This window comes from Athene cunicularia (assembly GCF_003259725.1).
Source record: "Athene cunicularia isolate RWA chromosome 1 unlocalized genomic scaffold, athCun1 chr1_part2, whole genome shotgun sequence".
NCBI lineage: Eukaryota > Metazoa > Chordata > Aves > Strigiformes > Strigidae > Athene > Athene cunicularia.
This window is the reverse complement of record NW_020799092.1, coordinates 26100460-26123777: the sequence shown is the minus strand read 5'-3', so window position 1 is coordinate 26123777 and position 23318 is coordinate 26100460. Positions and strand designations below refer to the sequence as shown.

Below are 23318 nucleotides of genomic sequence, written 5' to 3'. Positions count from 1 at the left end.
CCCCGCCTCGCTAACACGGCGGCGGTTTTGCTCATGACCTGTCCTTTTTTCCCTCCTCCTTCCCCTCTCTTTTCGTTGTTGTGATTTGGTTTGGGGTTTTTTGTTTTGTTTTGTTTTTGTTTTTTAAATTTTTTCTCATTTAATTATTTATTTATCTCGTCGCCGCCTTTTGAAGCCCTCCGCGGAACTTCGGCGGTGGTAAAGGCGAAGAGGAGATAGCGGGCCCGGGGAGATGCTTTAGCTGTTCCTTCTCCTCCTCCTCCTGCTGCTTCTCTGGGGTTTCTCACCAGCTGCCCGCCGTGCGGGGACCCGCCCCGGGTCCGAGGGGCTATAGGACGAGCGAGAGCCGGCCCCGGCGGAGGCCGGTGTTTGTAGGTAAAGAGCGGCCTTGGGAACTTTGTGGGGAGACCTCAGGGTTGCTGGGAGGGGGTGTGGGGTGTGGGTGGAGAACAGAGGAAAAGACAATGTCCTGTCATATAAGGTGCTGGTTTGCAGCTGTCATGCCTCTTCCGTGCAACACGTTTTGAGTTGTCCTTAACCTGCTTTGAGAAACTAATTCGGGTGCTTGGCAGAAAATACGTGCTTGGAGGTTACCTTTACTGGTTCGGCTCGGGCAGGCAAGTTGTGCTTTTACCAGTCGGTCAGAGGAGAGTCCTGTATCCTTGGAGTGAGGAGTTGGGTCAGTGACCCCCCCCCCCGCCCCGTATTTGTTTTTGTGATTTGATGAGAAAAACATGTTCTTAATTGCCCCCCTGGGGCTGTCCATTTGCTGTCTGAAAAGTGAGTGAAGAAGATAGCATTCAAAAAGCAATGGAAAGGAGCACTAAAAGGTATTGCCTTGTATTCATATTAAGATTAGCCCAGCCTCGCTGACACGAGTAGCTGTTCTTAAGATCTCTTGATAAAAGGAGTATGAGTACAGGCTTCGTCAGACAGGATTATCTGGAATAATGATGTTTGGCACTTTGGTGGCATTGGATGGCTTAGTAGTGCTGCACAGTCACGTAAGTTTTGCTGGGAAGGAAAGTTGTACTCCAACTCCGTGTGTATTATAAAACATGCACAGACTTACTGGCATCTAATACTGATTGTGGGGTTGAAAATTAAAGTCGTCTTTGCAGGTAGCAAAACTGATAAGCTATAAAAAGTGTTTCCTTTATAAATTCTGAGTCACTGACTTAATGTTGAGGCTACCTGGTCTCATGCTGAAACTGGTGGCAGTTGTGGTTCATGTGATGTGGTCACAAGTCTGCTCCAGGCTAAACCACTCTCATAACCTTGTTACTTGGCAAGAGCTAAGCAGACATGGGGTCTTAGTTACTTTTAGTGGCAACTTTGGGGGTTTTAAGTAGCGCAATGTCGCCCTTCAGAAGGATGAGAGCGTGTGCAGACCTTATCAGAGGATTGTAGAACTGTGTAGCCAGCATGCTCCCTTTCTTTTCCCATGTTTGGAAGGAATACTTGCCATAGTCCAAAAAAGAGTTCTTATCAGTCTGCTGATGCCTTATATTGACTGTCATCCTCTGCAGTCAGGTGGCATAGGGAGTTTTGGCTACCTATGACAAACTCCTATGTCCTGAAAACCTTGTGGTTTTCTCACTTGCTCTTCGGTGGTTCTTTAATGTCTTCATTTTCTATCCATCTCCCTCAGTACTGTAGTTTTCTTAAAGGGCATTATGAATTGTAAACCATGGAGAAGGGGTTGTGATTTTGTATCATTATGCTTTTAATATTTTATGCATTGAGTGTTATAAAAATAGTAGAGAAGATAATGTCCTACAGGAGAGTGGGATACGTGGCCTAGGTTATTTATCTCGTTCTAGAAAATAGATTACAGTGCGCACTGTTGACCCAAGGTGCTCAAGAAAGACAATGTAAAATTTCCTAGTGTTTTTTCAGAAGAAACTCTTTGAAATTGCAAATAGTCCCATTTTTCTCTTTGCTTTAGCTTACCTACTGAGATTTGAATTCTGACTTCTGTTTCTCTTGCACATGGCGTGTTTGTTGCAAGGGGAAAAAAGAACACCATACTTGTCTCAGAAAATAAATGAAGTTCAATTCATATTTAATACGTTAGAACATTTTCTTACAGCATTTTGGAATTTTAACATTTTAAAATTAATCTGTTTTTGCAAAATCTCTCTGAATCTTTAATTGGTTTTAGTGGAGTGGACAGAGTCATCAATCAAACCATTGTTTATTTTTATAGCCATGTAGGCTTTTTTTTTTTTAACAGGCCTTATAAAGTATGTAAAAGTAAAATCTCTACCTTTGAGGTGTACATGGTACTTAAAAGACCAAATGCAAAGACATTTCGCAGGATGTGTGTGTGTGCGCACCTTGGAAACCATAACTACTCTAACAGTTTGTCCACATAAAGACCTGAATGTCTGTGAGAATGCTCTTTATGATTAAAAGTATTTTGCTTTATAACAGATAATTAAAATAGCATAAGGCTTTCACTGTAGTGGTCTTAGCTGGGTGCTTTTGAATTTTTCTTGTACAAAGAAGAAAGAGCAGAATGATACTGAGATATGTTGGTCATATACCCTAGTTAGCTAGATGTCAGTGTAGTCCTGCTGTAAAAATAGGTGTTGTATTAAAAGCCTCAGTCATTTAAAAAAGAATTTTAGCCCAAGCGAAATGGTAGTGTTTTTTTCTGAAGAAGCATAAAGAACTATAAAACTCCATTATATTACATGCTATCAATATAAAGTTACAATAGTAAGCTTTGGGAAATTTTGTTGACTTTTTCTTTTCCTTTTTTTTAAAGAAAGAATATCAGCAGCTTTTTACTAATGGAGAGCCACTTGTTATCACCAACGTGCACATGAAATGGAAAGGAAACAGATTCCAGAAAACAAGTTCTGTTTCAGCCTTGCAAGATGCTGCATGAAGTGGTGAGTACATAACGTGGACTGGGAGATCTCTTGGCATTGTTTTTGAGCAGCTAGAAAAGAAAAAACATTTGAGGTAGAATTTCTGTAAAGAGTGATTAATGTATAGTCAACTGACAAGGAAAGAAATCTGAGCCAGGGATGCCAACAAATAGTTGATAAATGGAAAGTAGTAGAACAATCAGAACAGAGTAAGTAAAATTTTCTCATGTTATGGTATCTATTGCTGCGTTAGACTTCTCTGTACAAGTTGTATAAAGGTCTTATTCAGCAGAATTCTGAATTCTTAATGTTTTAGAAGCAGAGCACACGGTATCTCTGAATATTGAACAAGTTTTTAGGAAGTAGAATGTTGAATATTCACTGAATGAAAAAGTACTTAACCTGTAAGGTTAGACTCTAAATCATTACTGTCCTCAAAATAAAACTAAAATCTCTCAATCTTAGAGTGTGATATTTGGCATGTTTTACTGACATCAAGTTGATATGAGGAGATTGTTGTATGACCAGATTGCATGTGGCATTGAGATGCTGCCAAATCTGATTCCACTTCCTCATACCAGTTGTCATAGTTTCTGCTTATGAAACAATATTTATTTATAAGTGCATTGCATGTGTCTTTAAAGTATCTAGGAAGTATAGTTTCTGTTTCCACTGAAGGGCTTCTCGTGCACAGCTTAATACATGCTATAAAATAGAATCCATTGGGATTCTAATCCTGATTGAGGCTGGAGTTGTTACATGACTGGTTTGCGTGGTTGTTTGCTGTGTTTTAAAGTGCTGTGTAAGCATAAACTGTAGAATTTTTTTTTTTACTTTGGAGTTTGAAAGATGAGGACTACTGAACAGCACAGTTTGTTCTGTGGTACTATATTAATCTAAATGTATTGTTTTAAATTCAAGTTGTCTCATAGCTGTGGAAATGCCAATAGTATGAGATAGGTAATTTGGTAAATGCTTGCAAATTATCCATTTCTAGAAATGTTGATATACTATAATTTTTTTTAATAAGTATAAACTAAGAAATTATTCACTTAATCTTTCTAAATAGTAAAAGAAATTTGTTCAGAGATGTGTCTGCCTTGAGGAACTCAGAGTAGTTAGCAGCTACTGAAGTTGTAAAATTCTTTGGCATTTGTTTCCAGGCAGCTGAAATGCATGTGAAAACAAATTAGTTCAATATTTTTGTATTTCATATTTTCATATCTCATTAGTCTGTTTTCAGTTTGTTGATAAGTATGTAAAAGGAAACCAGAGCTGCTGTTTGGTGTGCAAATTAACTGCTGGTTGAGTAACCTCTTACTCATAGATGAGTGTGTAATATCCTGGAGCCGAGAGCATTTATTGTTGTGAATAGTTTAGAGTTTGTATTTTGCATGGAAGAATGATACCACAATCTGCCCGAGTGTTATTTAGGTTTAACAAAGGGATGGGTCATTTGACACTATTTTACAGCCTATGATGAAGGGTTGGAGGCAGGGCTTAGTGTCTCCTTGTATGTATCCATGCATCCAGCACAGTGATGCTGAGTAAATTCTATTATTTGTGTGTAGGCTTGTATTGCCATTAATTTTTGTTACACAACTATGAGTGCTATGTGCCTGTTTTGTTTTGGTTTTAAGTACTTATTTACTGGAAATGATTAATACAACGATTCACAGAAGAAAACACAGAATTTAAACCAAAATGTGAATGTTCAGATGGTAAGAACCTGTCTATTTGTAAAACCTACTTGAAAACGAAGACTTCAGTTACTGTTGACATTTCCGAGCGTCCTGTTAGTGTTACTGCTTCAGCAGGAATGTTATAAAGTACATGGCACTGGAGTCATGGTGCAGGCTCAGATTAAACAAAACAAAGCCTTCAAGCATCTTTATCCAACTTGGATGGAAAATGTTCCCCGGAGTCATAAGGCTGAAAAGTAGAATATGGAACAATTTGGATTTGAGGGGGAGGAAGAGGGAGGTGGTGGGTGTTGTGTCAAGAGGCTCCTGGATTTATTAGCAGGCAGTGCTTCATGGCATTCTTTATAATAGGGCTGAAGAATGCTCCATTACAATGGTTGATGAATTCACCCACTCTGATGTTAAAATAAAATTAATTTCAGCTCCCAGGTTGTAGTGAATATAGTTGGCTCGTAGACAATTTTCAGGGGAAGATTGCAAGAACTATGCATTACTAGCATAAAAACTGTGTCTGTTGGAGGCTAGAACTAGATTCTGGAGGAGGGTTAGGAGTCCTAATAGTAATTTTTAAAACTAGCCAATGCAGGTACACATGGAATATTGCACACTGAAGTTTACTCAGCGAAGCTGAAAATGGTTAAGTGTGGTTTTTCAAATCTTTTTTTTCTTAGTCTGTAGGCAAACATTCTGTTTGGAGTGATTTTTTTTTTTTTTTCAGTGGGTTTTTTTTTTTGTCAGTGTAAGATGCTGGATGGATGCAGTTTCACTGTGAGAGAGCTGTGTAGAGAGGAGAATGTTCTATCTGTGGTCATTTATGACCATTTGGTTGTTGGAAATTTTGCTCTGTGAGCATAAGTTAGGCTTATGTTGTTACACTTGTATATACGTGGAATTTAAAAATGATGTAATGTGTTTATTCAGATTCCACAGGGCTCCCCACAGAGAAGGGCACGTAAGAAATTTCAACTGTTTTCTTAACTCTGAATTGAATTTTTATATATATATTTATATAAATTTTATTTATTCTTGTCCACCTCAGGACAAAAGACTGTTGTGTGCAGTTAAGTAGGCCAGTCTGATTAGGAGCAAATCAGGTAGCAGCTTTAGTATATGTGTAGCAGGCAAAGCAGCACAGGATATGGCTTTTGAAAAAACCAGCAGCTGTACGTTTTGTGTACTGTGTTTCCATAGAGATGTAACTGTACATAAATAGGCTAATATTTTCAAACAGCTGTCAAATGTTCAACTTAAATGTATGTTTTGGGCACCTGATTTTCAGCATACTGAGCTGCTGTAATTCTAACCAAATTTACAAGGAGTTGCATTTTCTCAAGATTATAAATTCCGTGGAAGTGTAATAGTGATTATCCTTTAAGAATATAGAATTTTTCAGTTTGCAGCTATCATTTTTTTTATTCCTCTTCTATGTGGGGGGTGTGTGTGTGTATATGGATGAACACATAAATATGAAAAAAAAAAAAAAGAATTGGACGTCTCCTCTCTCTGTTGTTCCTGACAGCTCTGCAAATATGAGGCTTACAGTGGTTTACACAGCATGGCCTGATCTAGCAACTGTTGTTAAAGATCAGTCAGGCTCCCCCTTCGTGCTTTTTTCTTTTGCTACCACCCATGTGTCTCTGTCCTTCCTTTTTGCTGCCCCATAGTGAGTCTGTTCAGCTATCTCTAGCTCTGTTTTTCCTGTGTTATATTTCTCCCAGCTTCATGAGCTGAATCGTTTGTCTATACTAGGGAATAAAACACACCCAGGGACTGCTTTCTGGACCTAGAACAAAGTGGCAAGCTTGCACACATCTAACAATCTTCCTCCTGAAACAGCGTGGTTGCATCCAGCCTGCCGGCGGAGAGCACTCTGCTCTGTATTTGCTGTCCCCTTAACCCTGCCTGTGCGTTTGTCTGGGAGAGTGCCATGCTGGTACGGGCCAAAATGGTGTCAAGAGAGGAGGCTAACAGCATGGCTCCAGCCTGTGCTCTGGCCCTGGTTCATTTACTATCACAGATGTGGCCAGAGAGGTCAGACAAGGGCGAGAGCACAGGGAGGATGGAGCTGTGTGGCTGGAAATGAAGAAGAGAGAGAGAAGGTGCAGGGCTGACAATGTCAGGGAGCTACGGAAGGGATACCCCTTGATGTCAGGGAGCTATTCCATTACTTAAGCTGGCTTGTCTAACTGTACTGTTAACGTAACTTTATTTTGCAACCAGCAGCTTCAGTTTGGCTCCGCAGGGGGCTGCGAGGGCTGTGTCCTGGTAACTGTTTTTTCAAAGGCTGATTCAGTCGACTTGAAATGCCTTACAAAGTAAATAAAACTAGTAGATGAAAGTACCTATATGATTTTTTTTTTTAAACAGGTTTTCTTATCCTGGCTGTTTCATTGAACTGTTTGTTTTTCTTCTTTCTGTCACTGAAGGTGCTTCTTTAGCTAAAAGAAGCGGGGAAGAGGAGCAGGGTGGCAGGCAGGCAGCAGTGGTGATACTGCTGTTGATACAGGGCTGTTAAACTGTTAAGTAGTCACCCTTCATGTCATAAGAAGGATGAGCAGAGAGCTTAGATGCCAGGAAAATAATTGGTTATATTTTGACATTTTTGGATCGTGCAGGACTGTGAGGCTTGTGATCTCTATAGTGCAGCAAGTGACCTGATTTAGAACTGTGAAGTCATGTGTCCCAAGTATATCCTCTATCTGACGTGTCAGTAGCTTGGAAGTACAAGTACTTGATGTCCATTTGCCAAAAAATGTAGATTCATGGCATTCATACCTGTTGCCAAGACTCCTGTCAGCAACACTAATTCAGTGTAAACTTTGGTTTTGTGTGAAACATTGATCACAAAGAAAAGCTTTTTAAGGTAGGAATTCCTAAATTGCCAGGGCAAAACTGCAAGCCTTTTTCTTAACAAAAAGCCCAACAGCAGGAAAAAGGGCAAGAATTTTGTTTCACGTTCCACTCTGGGCACACTGAGTTGTGGCATGTCATTAAATCAAAGTTAGTTTATTTTTAGAAGTTTTTATTTACTTATTTATTTAAATGTAATAGCTGAGCGTCCTGGTTTCAGCTGGGATAGAGCTAATTGTTGGGGGTTTTTTTCCCCCCTTCTTAGTAGCTACAGTAGTGCTGTGTTTTGGATTCAGCATGGGATTTGATACGAGAAGAATGTTGATAACGTACTGATGTTTGCAGTTGTTGCTAAGAAGTCAAGGACTTCTCAGCTTCTCGTGCGCTGCTAGTGCGCAGGTACGCAAGAAGCTGGGGGGGAGCGGAGCCAAAACAACAGACCCAATTTGGCCAGTGGAATATTCCATATCATCTCATGTCACGCTCAGTGTATAGATAAAGGTTGTTCAGAAAGTTCCATTCAGGTTTTTGGGATGGTGGTTTCAGGATTCTCTCTTTGGGATCACTAGCTGGGAATGGGCTGGGCATTGCTCAGCGGGTGGTGAGCAATCACATTGTGCATTATCTGTTTGTATTTTCTATTGTTACTATTATTATTTTTATTTTATTTCCATTATAAAATTTATCTCAACCTACGAGTCTCCTTATCCCTCCCACCCTCTTCCCTATTCCCCAGGGGTGGGAGGGCTGCCGGCTGAGTTTAAACCATGATACTGAGCAACAAGAGCCTGTAAAAATACTTTGAAGTCATGAGTAAAATTGTAGTACACTGAAGAATAAGTAAACTGTGCAACTCCATGTCCTGTTTATAGAAGACATTAGATTTTTGTCTCCTGGTAGAAGAGTATGGAAACTAGACCATTGGGATTATTCAGTTGATTTTCAAAAAGACACTTGCAAGCAGAAGGGGCCTAAATCTGTAATACCTTGTTTGAGGATTATTCTCTTTTATAGGATATAAATCCTGTTAAGCTGACTTCAGGTTATCAGATATGTCTTGTTATTATGTCTGTGCAAGGGAATAAAGTTTATCAGTGAAATAAACCCACCGAAAATACACAGTGGTGGTGTTCTCTGCTAAGAAGGCGAATTCAGGCTTCTTGAATCTCTTCCAGAAACAGATGTAAATTCCACTGTAGCTTTTCAAATAGTGAATAATCATGGTCTGTTATGTTTGGTGATGAATCATGCAAGGGGTTGCAGATGGTGAGAAGAGTGCAGCTGTGCAGATACTAGAGGAGTGGAGATAGGAGACTAGAGGACCCGAGGGGATGAAGGAGGTGATTTGAGGGTGGGTTGACATGGCTTATGAAAGAGAGGGGTAAGACAGCTGAAAGAGTATCAAAGCTGAGTGTGCCAGGATAAAGCCAAAGCTGAAACCTGAGATTTAGGGATGGGGAGAGTGCTGGAGACTGAAAAGGAGGTATACATGAAGCAGAAAGATGGTTTTTGTGGTTGATCTTCGAAGCAAAAGTTGCAGCATCAGATACCGAAGTAATCGGACTTTTGTCCCAAGCCAAAACAAGGAGACCAAGCTGAAATGTGGAAGTTTAAGCTGTAAATGAAAAGAGAAAACTAAGAAGCTTCATGTTCCTTTTAAAGGAATGCTGAGCATAAGGAGGGGAGCTATTGTAGTAACAGATCCAGATGAAAAGTTGTGGGTTTTTAAATTCTGATTGTTTTGAGAAGGACCTGTGTCATGAGATCGGGGTGGCAAAATCTGGGAGTTTGCCAGGTGAAGAAGTTGTGTCTGACCAGGTGTTTTAACAGGGGGATTGCAAGGCCTAGGTTATAGCTGAAGGGCAGGTAAGATTCAAGTGAAGCTTTTCCCAATCTTAAATCAATATGCTAAAAAGTGCAAATCATCCTTCAATTTTTTGCATTAAGTCATTTAAGAGTTCCTTTCTCTCTTTTTAGATTAAAGTAGTGTTCCAAAACAATAGCTCTTTATTCAGGAAGAATGTTGCCATTAAGGTATCTGTAAGAACTAGTATTTTTTCGCCCACAGGTCAGAAATCCTCAGCCAAAGTGAATATTTAACCATTATTTCAAGGACAGCCAATTATCTTTTTCTTAATAAAGTATGCAATTAGGAGTCAAAGTGAGAGACCCTGGGAAATTGTGGAATACTCAAAAGTGCTGACATAACTTTGGGTACCCATTGTACTGTTTGTGTGTTCTACAAACCTTAGTAAATACAATGCAAATCCTGAAACCGGGGCAAAAGTCCAGATCTATCTTTGAAGAGAGTTAGGCTCCAAAACTCCTATACTGAAAACTGTTTTCAAGATTGCTTCGTCATCTCTCTCTTTTTTTTTTTTTTAAGTCTCTAGTTACCTAAGAAAGGTATATGCAGTGTGGTCTGCTGTTCTCTCTCCACCCCATAACTTAGAACCTGCAAGTCTTGTCAAATTTGACAGAGGAGTGGTGGTTGCAAAGGCATTAAAGTTCTGTGATTTTTATGAAAGTTGGTAACTGGAAGGAAGAAAGGAAAACACACTATTGACTGTACTGAGGGAATGATGCAATATGAATTCAACAATTATCTGTTCTGTTTGGCCTGTCGATTGCCAATCAGCGGAGGAGCACTAGCAAGCTGGTTGCAACATGTAGCTCTGAACCAGCTATGGCATGTTTGCTGTTTGCATAGTCAGTAGTTCAGGGACAACGTGTAGGGAGGGGGAACTGTAGTGAGAAGGGGAAAGAGCAGGGAGACGTGGTAGTGTAATGTGGGGTGACAACGGTACGGAAAATTTACGCCTTTGGGAGTAAATCAATAGAAGTTAAAGCTTTTTTATTTCTTCTCCCCAAAGTCGCCCTTTTCCCAGTGTTTTAATGCTGGTAATAGTAAAAACCAATACAGATTCCACATTTCGAATTTGTGTACTGCCACAACTTGATGCTCTCGAGCTTTTATCATGTTGTTTAAACTCACAAAATTATGTACAACTTCTAAAGTTTCATTACCAGTCAACACACTCAAAACTACTTGGTATCCATAAAATACTAGATTATATGTGGCAGAATAATAATATATTATTATATATAACATGTGGCTTTGAATTAGGTTGTATTCAGTTGAAGTATTTGTCACAGGAACATTCCTTTCCCCTTATGTCAAAGAGTAAGCAAGGTTGAAATCGTACAGCAATAATAAATACAGAACAAAAGATTAGTTAACTGTTTCATATCCTTCATTTCACTATACATGTACACTTAAGGCGGATATTTTTATTTATAACACAGCAAGGATTGTAAATTCTAAAGATTATGTTACTACCAGTCCTGCCAATAAGGAATTACTGATAATATATAGCAATTGCGATCAAACATAAATGCCTGTGGATATAAAACAAAAGGGATTCTTATATTCTAGTTTATAAGAACACATTTTAAGGTATCCATGCATATACATGATCCCTAAAAATATATTGAAATATTATCAGAGTTTTAGAAAGTCTTTGCTTGACTCTGTAAGTCAATAGGGTTTGGGGGTTTTTCCATAAATACAGTATGTCTAAAATCTCACATTTGTTAGTAAGAGTTACTAGACAGCTTTGCATGTAAAAGTTGGAATGTCTTTCTGGATAGAACAGTCATGTACATTGTGCTGGAGTCAATTTGGGGTTTTTTTGTTTGTTTTTTAACAAGCACGTGAGCAGGTAAAACTTCTGAGTTATAGAGGCTTATGTAATAGCACAGTCAATATGTTTAATGAAAAATGGCCAAAAATTTTGCCTGGCACGCCCTCCGTACATATTAGATTATAATTTTAATTGACGATTCTCGTTGCACAGATGTCTTTAATTGATACCCTCTGAAACTTAGTTTTACCACGTGTAGTGAAAATGTACTCTGCAGGAGACTTAGCAAGGGCCTTACATTTTATTTACTTCAAGAATTGATTCTATTAGAGATAATCATTTAGTCATCACACTAAAATGCAATCTGTATTTGCCTTTTACCCTCAGATATCTTTATCCTTCAACAAATGAAGTCCTTGGAGAATACCAAGGTCTAGTTGGAAAATTGTTGAGAAGTCACTTTGCATAATCTGAGATGCTGTGGTCACATGTGTAAGGAAACAATTGCAACATTCCAATTCAGTCTTGAGGATCTAGTTTCCAGTGAGTAGCATGTTAGGACAGATGTGTAGGCTGTTTGTAAATGCTGTACACATTGGAATCGACTTCGAGTTCACCACTCAAACTTATTTTTACATATTATGTTTAGGGGGGGGGGAAAAATGGTTCAGGACATTTCGTGTGTGCATGCAGTTCATAAAACATAGTTTTTGTGGGATTTTTGGTTTGTTCCTGTTTTGAAATTCTCTTTAATTCTGGGCATACCATGCAACCAGATTTAGCCCTAATCTGAGCACCAATTTCTGAAGTCAGGATATCCCTAATCTATCTGTTAATCACTTCAAAATCTTGGTTTATGTAATTAGCTTGTCAGACATTTGTACAATGTTGCAGAACTTTAAAAAAAAAAAAAAAAAAAAAGAATGACTTCCAAATAACTGGGTAAGGAATTTTGGGACACATGGGGAAAGTAAGAGAGCTTTGAGTTCATTAACATGGTCATAAAAATACAACAAATACTCAGATGACACATTTGTGTGAACGTGACCTTGGGTCTTGGATCAAATAGCAAACACATAAATGTCATGTTTGTCCGAATGTGACCTTGCATTGGTTCAAATATCAATCATAAATCAAGTCCTAGCTTTTAATGTACGTGCAAAGACAACAGCCTCTTAAATGATGCATCAGAGCTCTGTTTCTCAGTAGTTGAGGTCTTCACACGTAAAGGTTTGGCAAACACACAAAGCATTGTGTGCTAAACACTATATTCTTTTAGCTTCGCTACCTACAAGCGTTGTCATGATTTAGAATCCGTAAAGTTTGAAGCACAAATTTCTATGACTGCCGTGATTAACGTGTAATCATTTGAATCTTGCTCAAGTATGGAATAATTTGAGTGGAATAACAGTGGCCTGAAGAGATACTGACATTGAGACGCATTGGATAAAGAGCAAAACGTGGATATTTTTTTTTGAGAGAGGGAAAGAAAAAGGCAGAGGGTGTTGCAAGCATAAAGGTGTATATAACAGTGAAGTGGGGTTATTGAAAACTGTGGTGAGCTGTAAGTAGTGCTTTTGGAACTGTATTTGAATTTGAAAGAGAGCACATATCAGAGAACACAGTGTTCTCTATAACATAGTGGTTACTAGGATGTTGCCATGGCTTAGTTTCTTGCAGGAAAAAAAAATCCTATTATTCTTTTGAATCTCTTGTTAATAAAATATACTTGTTTTATTGGTCATGCCTCAAAAATACTGGGTATATTAACTCCAGTCTGAATATTTGCTTTACACGCATTAATAACTGATGTAATATAAATTGAATAAACCTTCCTCATACTGTTGTTGAGGCTGATTTTTTTTGATTGTTGTGTTAATAAAAGTATGCTTATTCTATAGATTAAGATTGTAGTCAATTCTGAGCCATGTGTCAGAGCTCATTATTTACTATAAAAGTGGAAACAGAGTCAGGATAAATAGAGAAGAAGAAAAATGTCAAGATGCCAGTTTTTTGGGATTTCTAGGCATCTTGACAATGAAAGTTGAAGCAAGACTGAAGACTTTAACACGAAGTTTTCCATTTAAGTCTTTGAGAGTGTTTGCTTGGTTTAGAGTCAGGAACCATCTAGACATCAGACTGGATTATAATGTAGTTCAAACAAACCTCCAAACAAAACCCAAGCCAAACAATGCAAAACCTCAAAAAAACTCAGCAAAGACCCCACCCCAAAACACTTTTTGAAGAAAACAGTAAAGTGAAGGAGAACATTATAGGTTACCAATAATCCTATTATTTTGTAGTTTGTTAACTAATATTACTATTGACTGATACTGAAGTCCTGATCGGTCAGATCTTACAAGAATTTAAAGGATTCAGCAGACATAGATTTAAAAGAGGGGTCTGAAAGCTTTACTCTGACATATAGGTACTTCTGACTTGAGCTGGAGTTCAGCTTGCACCAGAAAGAAATGCAGGTCTTCCTATTCACAATTACAGAAACCACAGCAGTGTTCACTTTTTGGATAGGAAAACTCACATTTAGAGGAGAAAAAAAGCAAACAAAAAAAAAAATCTCCATGTCATATTGGTATTCTGTGCACACTTGAATCTATACGAGCTTGATGTTGGTTCAAGCAACAACCCAATCTCCACTCTTTACAGAAATGAGGTAAGAAAAATAGATTTTTTTGTTTTATCAGCAGGACGTTGCTGCGCGTTTGAGTGAGGTCACATTTGATGCCTCTGATGTCCATTTCTGAGGAAGAGAACAAGCATTGCTTCGGATAAATGTAAACCTGAGGTGTTAGACCTGTGAGTCTTGTCTCTGGAGCCTGAAGGCAGAGGTTGCAAAACCTTTATGTCCCATTGCTGATGAAGTCAATTCTGGCTCCTGTTGTTAAAGGGGTTAGCGGTGGCTAATTTAAAGATGGGCTTCAGATCTCGTTGCACTGATAACCTAAACTGTGGTATTTCTCTACATCTGAAGTTGAGCTTTGTCTGCTGAAGGTTAACTAGTCTAATGTTGTGGTTCAAATGTGATGAAATATGTTTTCTGGTCTAATGTAAAGTCAGTGTAAAAGTCATGTGTGTAAATGTAAAGTGTTCTCAAGTTCTTGAGAGGCTTGTTGAATTTAAAATTACCCATTAGAAAGCCATTTGATGTTAGGATTCTTTCCAAGCAGCTGAAGTCTGTCTTTGAGCTAGATTCTACGCTCAGTTTGAGTTTCCAGCACTGGAATGATTATTTTATTTATTGGAGTATATTGTTTCAACTCAGAGTGAATGTCTGTATCTTCCATTTACTGGATTTCTGTGGGAGTTTTACTGCTGGAAGGATGATGCATAACAGTGGGATGTGTATGATCTCCCAAGCCTATACGACAATTCCATGGCCCTGTCAAAATATACCACTTAATTTAAGAGAGATGCTGACTGATCTGTAGAGCAGTTTTCAGCTCTCATCAGGGATTTAGGGGACGTGGCTGCTTTACTTCAGGCAGTGCGAGGGCCTGGTGTACAGGTCCAGCCTGTAAAATCATTGGATTTTTCAGAGGGGATTCAGGCTGCGCATACACGTGTATTTGTTGGCCCTGTAGCACATGTATCCCTCTCCTCAACCGCTTATTTCTGCTCCCTCCATTGAACCAGCACAAATATTTGTAAAACTTTGCAGTGAACTGGATCAGGGGAGTGATCTGATCGAAAACTACCTCTTTTTAATTTGTAAGCGTGGCCTCAAAGATCAGTGATGGCTCTGGAAAGTCTGTGGAGTCCTGCTCAACCCAGACATATAAGCTTGACATTAGGTGAGATGAATACCCCTCTTATGTCTGTTTGCTGAAAATTAATTTCTGCTTTGTAACTTTTTTCTCCATTAGTAATAGCATCTGCTGTGTGAGAGGGTATGGTATTTGGGATAAATAGTTTAATTACATCCTGAATAGTTTTGTTGCTGTCCTGTTACTAGTTAGTTCTTGAACAGTAATCTTGGCAAAACAATTTTTTATGTGTAAATGTGTTACACAATTGAAAGCAAACATTGGAGGAAATAGTGAATATGTGATCACAAAGGTATAGAAAGCAGCTGAATGGTTTTAAAGCAGAAATGTTGCATTTAAAAGAGGGATGAGTGGCCCTGTTCAGAGACAATTTATCTTTCATCAATATATTCTAGGCAATGAGACTCCAGAGAGGCAGGACCCATGATGTAGCTTCTACCCTGTGCCACTAAATCTTGGAAAGAAGCTACAGGGAGATGCCAACAGGGATTGAAGCTGGCTTAGTAACTGCAAAGTAATTGAATAGTGACTGTTAGTGATTATGTCATTGTTCGCTGTATTTTTTTCAGACTGTGCTTCTCACCCCCCCACTTCCTTGGCTGATTAGTTGCTTTGCTTTGCTGTCTTTTTCTGGTTTTTTTTTCTGTGCAGGGCTTGCCCAAACTTTCCGAGCTGAGCAGTCATTTCAATGACTGTTAAGCAGTTATTTCAATAAGTATTTTGTGCTCTTTGGTCTCTGTAGGTGGTGATATTGGTGCAAATACTCAATTTTTAACTGTGTTTTTGTATATACTGCAATTATTAGCAAGTCAGAGTTTTCTTTCAGAAGGAGATATGGTAGCATTTTGTCTAGCAATCCAAGATGACTTTGTATGTCTTGCCTTTGCAAGATTTTTTTAGATTGTTTTTAAGATTTATTTTTTTTTTTACAGATTGAGGTTTTAGATTTTTGCTTGGGAGGGGCATAAATATTAAACCTAGAGCCTTAAATTTCTATTAATGCAGATTCTGCATTATGGCTCTTCTGCACTTTATCAATCTGTAAGGCATCTTTCATGTTTACTATGGCTACCTCCTCTTTGACAACCCATGTTTTCTCTACAGAATTTGTACCCTGATGTTCTGTTTTACTGATGGTAAATACGCTTCTTGCCACACGCCAGGTGTTGCTTATGTTCGTATCTCCTCACATAGGTTCTTACTTTGAAAGTGGTTTGCGCCAGGAGAAGTGTGGATTTGTAGCACTGGCTTGTAAATGATATTTTATAATTTTATTTAGTCCTGTCCTTATTTTTTTCAAAGTAAAAATAGCAACTAACAAAACAGTGACGTTCTAAGAACGGAGGGTTTTGTTAAACTAGTGGGAACTTACATGCCAAATTCCATATATATTTCATGATACAAGAGTTTCTGACAACATCATTATACCTTTCTACATAGCTGAAAAAAATCTGTGTTTCATCCGCCACAAAATAAGCTTAACTTTAAAATCTCAGCACTTTGCCTAAATAAGCCACGTTGGCCTTATCGTTACATTTTCTTTGACTCATGGTGGGCTAGTAGGAGCTGGTGCTGCAGGATAGAAGAATCATATGTGTTCCTGATGGTCTGACAAGAGCACATCTAGTTGAGGAATATGTCTGCTTAGTGTAACGTACACAGTTGCTCACACGGTTCTGTTTGTGCCTGACCTGCTCTTGTGCACATCATCTGACTTCAGACTTACGTGTACAGCATGGAAATTCATCTGGTTTAGTCCCATCTTTAAAAGTACTTGCTTATGGTGTTGGCTAATTACTTGTATGGAAAAGTTGATTAAAAAATGTTTCTTTTCCATAAGAAAATCTTGGTTTTACTTTCTCTTTTTGAAATCTTTTAAAATCCAATGGGACAGAAAATCCTGGGACCAAAGAAATGCTGCTGCCTGGCTCAGTAAGTTCTGCTTGGGTTTGGCTGAGTAATAAAAAAAAAAAAAAAAAAATTCCCATATTTTTTTTTACCACTTTTAATATCAGCAAAATATTTGCAGAGTTTCAAGGCTTTATCAACTCTTTTCTTGTGAGATGTGGAAGTGTTTTATCACTGAATCTTCTGATGCAATTAGAGAAGTGTGTTCAGGTGAGGAAAGCTAAAACCATCATGGTCCCCACTTTCTGAAGCCAAGAGACTTGCCTCTGTGTCTGTATTCTTTAAGAAACTCTGTAGTGTTCCTCCAGCTCTGCAAGTACTTACAGCTCAGAGAATGAGGATTGTCTTTTCTCTCTTTTTGCTTAGGCAAAGAATGTTATTCCTTTTTGGTCAGCCAATAAATTAACAGCTCTCTTCCTGCTGCAGACTAATACAGACCAGGTTGTTTTACAGGCTGTGTAGTTCCACTTCTGTTTAATGCACTGCCCTTTTATAAAGGGAGTGATCTGGGAAAAGAAGAACATTGTGTAGTATATATGTAAATTCCACCATAGTGGATAAAAAAAACCAAGATTGCATAATCAAAGTTGCATGGAATTTTTCATTACCTCACTTTTAAGAGCTTAATTTTGCAATTTTCTTACCATTATTCTTAAAAATAATTAGGGTATGTGAATTTTCATTTGTTTTAAAGGATGGTTATAAGTTGCATAAGGTCTTGGAGTATAACTGTGCAGACGGGGAAAAATACAAAGTTGGGTTTTTTTTTTTGTGGGGGTGCAGCTGGCAATCTTGGTAAAGAGATGGCTCATGAAAATTTTTCATCTCATGCATAGCAAATTCTCTTTGTCTTAAATTCTTAATAGTTTGTAAAATATAAAATAAGGTTACAAAGTATGAAAACTGAATCAAATGTGACAGGATGCATCCTTTCCCAGATAAGAGACTGGATTTCATATTTTTAGGTGCCAAATCTTATTTTCAGTAATTTTTATTTTCAGTTGGTTTTTATGTGTTGAATCGGGATATTGGAAATATCCTGTAGATTAAACATTTCAAGCTTTTCCTATTCACTTAACTTTTCTAAAAGTATCTGCACTCGGTATTTTCAAATGTGCTGTGTTCAGCCACAACATTCTCAGAGTGACCTAGAGGTAATGATTGTTTCAACTTTAACCTTGATGTTTGCAAGCAAGCCCTTTACACGATCAATTTGTTTATACAGTAAATCCAGACTTTGGTACTGCTTCTCAGGGACCTTTGCATCTCACAGACCTGTTTCCTTACAGGGATTATCCCTGCTGTGACAGGTATTAAGTGTGGAAGAGCCGGGGGTTTAGTCTCCCACCATCCCTTTTCAAAAATGAAGCCAATAACTTGATCGCTGCATGATTAGGTTTGTTTCTTTGATGTTCTGACTGCGATTTCTTTAGAACTTGTTTCAGGTTTGTAGGTAAGTTACTCGTTGGGTGTTTGCGTTGTGGTGGTGGGAAAAGAGGACTAATTTCAGAGAGAACAGGCTGTGAGAGAGCACGAGTAAAACCTGTTTATCCTTAAAACCATAATGACATGAAATTGTGTTCTTATTTTTCTATGTCATGCTCTCTTGTTTTCAGTGTGCTTTGTGGGTGTTTGTGGGTGTAGGAAAGGGGGTACAGAGACTAAAACATTGTACAGGGAACTGTGAAAATCCTCTGCCAGTGTCTTTGTGGCACAAAATTTTTGCTGAAGTCTTAAGAATAAGAAGAAATTCTGACTTAAGCAGCCGCTTGGAATCATCATGCTGCAGCTACCACATCTGCTGTTGTAACATGCACAGCTTTTTTTTGTACAGCGAAATACTCTCTGTGAATATTACTTCAATGAACTTCATCCTCATTACCCTTTTTATTTTGGAAGCTTTATTTTCATACAAGCAAGGATCGATGCATATTAAGTGAAACCTGCCAATGAAAGCATATGCGTGTGTAAACATGCACAAATGGCAGAGAAGACAGAAGGCAAACAGTTTATTACATGAATACTAGACATTTTTCTGTGCTTATAAAATAATTAATTCTAACTTTTCCAGTAATGAAAATATGAGTATATTTTGACAGCGTGCAGAAAGGGTTATGTAATGGCTATGTTGGTTAAGGTAGCTAGTTAATCAGTGACAAGAGCCATAATGTTTAAGCAGCTGTAATTTGCTAGGAGCGTTTGAAAGTACAAAAGGGTACGTAATTTAATAGTTAAAACAATAAGCACTTCATTTATGTTTCGCTAGCTGTTAGGTTGTTCTCAAATTCAGCTAAAAAGATGGATGAATGTTAAATGTTTACTGTAAATGTGGAAAAGTACGGTTCAGTTCAGGCAGTAGCAGGCACGCTGCTGAGAGAGCTGTTGCCACGTTCAGAGTTCAGCTATCAAGCCTTTGCTTTCCTGTCAAACAATGCCTATTTTATTTCAAGGTAGACTTCAGTGTTGACTTAATCTTTTAAAGGTTGTGCTGGATGAAGTTGTACTTGGAGAGTTGTACGTGGTTCAGTAGGGAACTTGAAGTAACGTTGGGTACAAGGAGTCTAGTACCTCCTGGAACCTCCCCAGGTATCCTGGGGCAGAGTACTCGTGCATTTCTGCAGGGGAATATAATGTTTCTGTGCTGTGAACAACTGTTACCTTGGGAGAACTTCATGAAGGGCACGCTGGAGGAGCAATGCTAATCATTGGCTCTGCCATTGCTTTCCTTTCTTTCCTCTTTTTTTTTTTTGTTGTTGTTGATGGCTCCTTAGGGAGGCAGATTTGGAAGTCTCCTTTGGATTGCTGGAAAACAGTTGTTGTTATTCTCAAATATCATTACAAAAACAATGTACGTCAAGATTCCTTTAGTCTTGTCCCTCACCACAAAACAGCCATGTCACAAGGATATTTTGGAAATGAAATACATAAAAGGGAATTCTCATTTCTCAGCTGGAGCATATTACCTTCCAGTTGTATCAGGGATATCAGGTGCATAATGGAACGTTTTGGGCTCTGTTAGATAACTAACAGCAATTAGTTCCAAGTGTTACCGAGCTGCTTCATGCGGCCTCAACAGAGAAATTGTACAGAGATGTTCAAGATTGAAAGTATTGGCAGAGAATAACAGATGATGTTAACCAGAAATGTCTGTAGTTGGTTCTTTGTCTTTCATACTTTGTGAAAGGACTGTTCTGTAAGGCGCTCGGCATCTGCAGGATTCCTCTGCATCTTGAGTCTTCATGATACGGGAAGTGTTCTTCTGAATGCATGCAGATGGTTCAGCAATAAAATCTTTGTCAGATGATCTACAATAATCTGTGCTGTTTTCCTTTGGTGTGTGACCATACATTCCTCAAGCATTGGGGTAATTATTTTTTTTAAGTAGTTTTTATTTAGAGTACTCATTCATATAATTTCTGATGATTTCTTCAGTAACTATGGTCATGTATGTTACAATCATTTTAATTTCTATTTTATTCCTGCTGACAGGCTTCTGAGTATCAAATGCAGATATATCTTTAATATTTTGTCAGAATCCAAGCGGGTAGGATTTAGAAGAGAAATAAAGGTGGTTCTTGGAGACAGAACAACTGTTGAGCTTTAAAAGGAAGTGACAACTGGGATTTATTTTACGAAATAGTGTCAGATTATGGAAATTTTGTAGGGACTATAATGGATAGCAGATACGCTTCAGTCCTCTGCGGGAAAGAAGTTAGTTTCAGTTTTCCAATATAACGTTCTGTTACACTGTAAAATAATTAAGCATCACAATCAGTGTTGCTTGGATGCTCTTAAAAGCTGCAGCAGCCTTCCAACCGATCCCTTCAGAAAGAAGTTGAGATGTACATGAAAACTCCTATATTGCTTATAAATATTTTATTACAGTGCTGGCAATCTGGCACAATGTGCTAATGAGTATTTAAAGTATTAAATTAGATAACTTAATTTGACAGTTATTTTTAAATACAGCCAAGCTGTGCATAGTGATAGATTAGCAATGTGACACGTCCAAGTAAAATCTACAGTAACATACCTGTTGTCTGTAATTGGTGTTTAGAAATTGTGGATAAATTCACATTCTTAGTCTCCTAGATACTCCTGTTTGCTCTACGCCATGTGATGTAAAACATATTTTCCTTTTCTAGTTTTCTAATTATCCTGTTCTGAAGAAATGGGGCAAATAGATCTTTACTAAGGGTCCTGGTAGTATGATGGCAAGTTTGTAATAGTGACAGAATCTGGCTTTTTTCCTACTGAAGAAGGGACAGTGGAATTCTATCTCATTTGGTTTATAACATCAGATGTTTAGAGGTAGAATTCTTATAATTTGCGATTCCTTTCAGTGTTCAGCCTTCAGAACTGACTGTTGTGTTTGGCATGGGTTTAATAGTCAAAATACAATGAACCTTCTGAAAACTTTACCATCTCAGTGATGCTGGACAGATCCTCAAATCTTCAGTGCTTACTTTCACAAAGAACCCCGGTTTAGCCTGTGAACTAAGTAAAATGAGTAAAAGCTCTGATTTTCCTGTGTGTTTGTGTCTGCTACTCCTAGAAGTTCTCTTCTTCCAGGTATATCGTAGGCTAGGGGGAAAAAAAAAAAAATCTGTATCTTTGCTCCACAGTGTTGTTTGGGTTGGAAAAAAATGTATCACAGGCTAAATACTGGAACTTATTTTCATAAATTACAGGAAAGAGAATCTAGACACTGTTTGAGTGAAACCTTTTTTTTTTTTTTTAGCCTCAACATAATTTCTTTCAAAAACAGGCATAAGGATACGCAGAGCAGTAATAAATTGCCCAGGGATATATAAAACATATTGGTTTGTTCTAATCATCAGAGTTTGATTTCACTCCAATTTCAATCTTCCCATAATAATATTTAATATTATTAAGGGGTTAATATTTTTATGTCTGTTCACTTATCTAAAAATAAATAATGGGTATGTAGGATGTACCACTAGAGCCATTTGGTATCACAGTTTGGGTACTCTGAAAATCAAAGGCAAGTTTTGCCAAGTCTAATGTATATACTGTAAATAACCTTGATTGGCTGGAAGGATGCAAATTGTGGAATAGAAAGCCTTATGTAATACAGATGGTTTGGTTTGGTTGTTTTTTTTTTTAAATTGTTTTGCCTTAGTCATGTAATGAAAATATTGGAAAATGCCGTAGGAGTGATACATATGCACCAGTGGTTTTTCATGAAAGCAGAAAGTTAACCTGAAAAATCATTTTAAATCTGAGTGTGCACTGAAGGTTGCTACAAGCATAACTTGTAGATGTCTTGAGTAGCTCATTCTGCCTTCAGTTCCGTCTGTGTAATACTTTGTAAAGTTATGCAAATATAATTGAAGGCAGGCTTGCCATCAGCCTGGGTATAAGAGGCTTGATTGTGGATAACTCGCTTCAAAATATTTTGAAGGTTTTTTTAAAATATAACTGAATACAAGTGATGGCTGCCTTTTGCCATTTGGATGTAAAACAGTAGTCAGAACTTTGTATTATTTTAACTGTACTCTTTTCGTCAGTTACATAGACAAAAAATAGTTGTGGGGTTTTTTTTTCTACAGAATAAATGCCTGATTTTCAATGGGATGCATATGTCACATGTTATCAAAGAAAAGGATTTATTAATACAAAATATTTAGTGTTACAGGAATCAAACTAGTTGTTATTTGAAACTTGAAATAACATCAAGGAAGAGTTTAGGTTTTTTTTAATCATAACATGGCACTTTTGTTGTAAATCAGCGTTTGTGTATCCCCATATAGCCAGTTACTGGCAGTTTCAAGCTTCACAATAAACTGCAGTGAACACGTGTTCTTTGCAAAAGCCAACGTTGAGCAGTAACCAGAGTAAGAGCCAGAGCTTCTCTAACTCTGCCCCGGCATATTCACTGTGTGGACGAGACTCTGCAGCAGTAGGTGTTTGTACCCATACTGAGTATAACACGAGTATCAGGTCCTTGGTGTAAAAGATGAGTTTCTTTTAGCAGAAGTCTATCCATTCAGCAGTAGTAACATTCAGCAGTACATTTACTAATTCCTTCCCCAACAAGTCAATAGAAGAATTAAAATTTGCGACGTTTTCTTAGGAAGCTGTGCTGTTACTCAAAGTTGATGACCCTGGTGGCTAGTTTTGAGGGCAACTTTAAAAACTTACTTCACTGTAGGACATAGAAATAACTCTAGGAATTATATTGGATTGTATATGCTGTAGCAGTCATGCTGAAGGTGTTCTTTGACCAAAGTAGGTCAAAAAGTATTAGTTTGGCCCATTTCGACAATGATTTAGGATGAGACAGTATTTTGTTCTCTGCAGTGTCATAAAAGACCTATCGAACAAATTTTAAAAAGATGAGAACCGAGGACCAAATCAACATATCTAAAAGCTGTTAGATAAGGTGAGCAAAGACTGCTCAAACATAGCATGTATGCGTATCGATATTTGTTATTTTTCTATAAATTCTGGTGGGAATTGCATAATGCCTGCTATACACAGTATGTAAATTTTATCAGCAAAGGAGAGAAAACAATCATCTACATATTG

The 23318-nt window shown here is 37.9% G+C and overlaps 1 protein-coding gene across 3 annotated transcripts in view; it reads left to right on the top strand.

Moving 5' to 3' along the window:
- The first annotated feature begins 134 nt into the window (after positions 1-134).
- PPARA (peroxisome proliferator activated receptor alpha) overlaps positions 135-23318 on the top strand; it is a 36544-nt gene continuing 13360 nt past the window's right edge. The window contains exons 1-3 of one of the 3 annotated variants that reach the window (XM_026868464.1): positions 135-375; positions 2774-2900; positions 23091-23172. The gene's annotated coding sequence lies outside the window, so the exon portion shown is untranslated. The remainder of the gene's footprint in view (positions 376-2773; positions 2901-23090; positions 23173-23318) is intronic. The other 2 variants (XM_026868465.1, XM_026868462.1) reach the window with 2 other exon arrangements.